The sequence below is a fragment of the Sceloporus undulatus genome, chromosome 5, assembly GCF_019175285.1.
Source record: "Sceloporus undulatus isolate JIND9_A2432 ecotype Alabama chromosome 5, SceUnd_v1.1, whole genome shotgun sequence".
In the NCBI taxonomy this organism is placed as follows: Eukaryota; Metazoa; Chordata; class Lepidosauria; order Squamata; family Phrynosomatidae; genus Sceloporus; species Sceloporus undulatus.
In genome coordinates this window covers 59219040-59221546 of record NC_056526.1, presented here as the reverse complement: position 1 = coordinate 59221546, position 2507 = coordinate 59219040, and positions in this window count along the sequence as shown.

The following is a 2507-nucleotide window of genomic DNA, read 5'->3' as shown; positions in this document are numbered from 1 at the left end:
GGTGCAGAATAAACAGATGGTGCAGAATAAAAGGAGCTTCTTAGACATGAGTCTGTGCATACACAGACACAGTGAATTAACCCATGGACCTATCCTGTATAACAAAGAGGAGAAAAATATTTTGGAGAGTAAAACCAGGGCTGCTAGAGGAATTACCACCTTAAATCAGCTGGATTGGAACAAGTTTTAGACAGCAAGCTACAACAACCATATAACAATCCCAGAATGGTTCATTTTGCAGTATATTCAGCTTAAATTTCTTCTTATATTTTAAATTTTGAAGTACGTCATATCTTCTTCTTGTTCTTAGTCTCTGGACATTCTTTCAGAACACAAAATTTTAGAAAGACAGTGATTTAAAATAATTCCTGAACACATATAGAGACATTAAAACTATCCATATTAGAACCAACGTGGAAAGCAATATTGCCAACTATTAAAAAGACTTTGTTTGCACAGCCCCAGAAGAGTTTATGAACAGTAGGTGTTGTGGGGGGTGGGTTGACTTGACCTGATACTGCTCATTTACAGGACTGTTATGGGTGGGAGCATATAGGACTTTAAATAAAATTCTAGAAACATCCTTATTTTCATACTGTTAAATAAGATATTGGGACAAGTACTCAACTTGTGGACTCAGCTCTTGGAAATGCCATCATATTGGTTATTGACTGAACGCGAAATCTTTTCTCATTGGATTGAACCCTTTGTACTTTGAGATAAAGACATGTATTACTGTAAAAAGAAGCAGTTGCTTCATCTGGATTAGATACGACTAAATATGAAGAAACGCTTATGTCCACTTGATAACCTGAAACCAATAAGGAAAGCAGTAACAACAGAAACAGAAATGGCAGCGTGTGTACAACTCTAAAGATAGGGAGTCTGCTTCATACTTGGTCAGATGATTTGTCTGTCTGGCCCAGTATTGTTTACTTCAGTCTTCCCTGGTACCTTCCTGATCGTTAGAGTACAGCACCCATTATCCTCAGCAAATGTGACTGGTGACCATGATGAGAACTGTAATGACTGTGACTAGTACCATCTTTGTAATGTCTTTTACAGAAGTCTCACATGAAGAGATCATTTTTTCACTGGAAATAGATTTCCACTGAAAGACTTAGAACAATTACTGAAGTGAAAAAAGAACACGCAAAAAGCGGGTTTTTCTGAAGCCGCGGTGGCAGCATAACAAGTGTGCCAGTGGCGCAGTCATTATGTAAGCCCCATGTGGCGCTTACATAACAATGGCCGCACCCCATGTATACAGGGCACTGCCATTGTTACACCCTCGTCACGTGCTAGGGTTGTGGGGCATGTGGGCCCTCTGCCCTCCCAGGCAACCCTAGCACATGATGGCATCGGAAAGGCCTGTTTGTACCAGGCCAATGTCAAAGAACTTACATAATTCCAACAGACATAACGCTTTGTGCTCACTCTTAAGGCTGGATGGATGAGAGACTAGAGGGGTTCAGTGCTTCCAGCACAGATTATATTCTTGCTTTTCACCAGGGGATGGCTCATTCTTTTAAATAAGAGTTAAAGTACAGTACTTACATTGACCTGTGGATAAGTCGACTCAGGTTTTTGGGGTCACTTCTTTTATTTAAATTTCTAGACTTATACATGAGTATACACAGTAATTTGAAATGTCATGCCATGGAGGAATTCTATGAATACCGTGGATTGCTAAAAAGACAATTAAATGGGTTCCAGAACAAATCAGAGAGTCAGTGTGGCATGGTGGTTTGAGCGTATGACTGGAGATCAGGGTTCAATTCCCGCTGGGCCATGAAAACTCGCTGGGTGATCCTGGGCAAGTCACCCTCTCAGTCCCAGAAAAAGACCCACCTTAAGATCGCCATAAGTTGGAAAACAACTTGAAGGCACACAACAACAACTGAGCAAATCAGTCCTGAACTCTTCCTAGAAGCCAAGGTGCATAAACTGAGACTGTTATACTTTTGCCATATGATGTGAAGGTATGACTAACTAGAACAGACAGGGATGCTTGGCAAGGTAGAAGGCAGTAGGAAAAGAGGAAGACTACAGTTCAGATGGATAAACTCAATCAAGGAAAGCACAGCTCTGAGTCTGTAAAATCTGAGCAGGGCTGTTGGTGGGGTGATTTGGAGGTTTCCGTTCATAATGTCACCATAAGTTGAAGTAGATTTGACGACAGTAAACAACAAGATTTCCTTTCTCAACCTCCTCTGTTCCCTCCCATATTTAATTGCTACTTCTCAAACTATCTTCTATTCTTTTTTTTAAACCACTTAACCACTTTATTTTTCCTGAAAACGTGGTGGACTCCATTCTGTGTCATGTTTTCATCTAGTTATATAGATTTATAAACGAAACTATTTTGTATTTTATTTTTTTAAAACTGCAATTTTGTTATGTACAAATAATATCAGGGAATATCCTGCAGACTTGTAGGAACAATTGTAATGATTTCCTTTAGATGTCATAACATTTTATAATTATCTCAATTTTATTTCAACTGC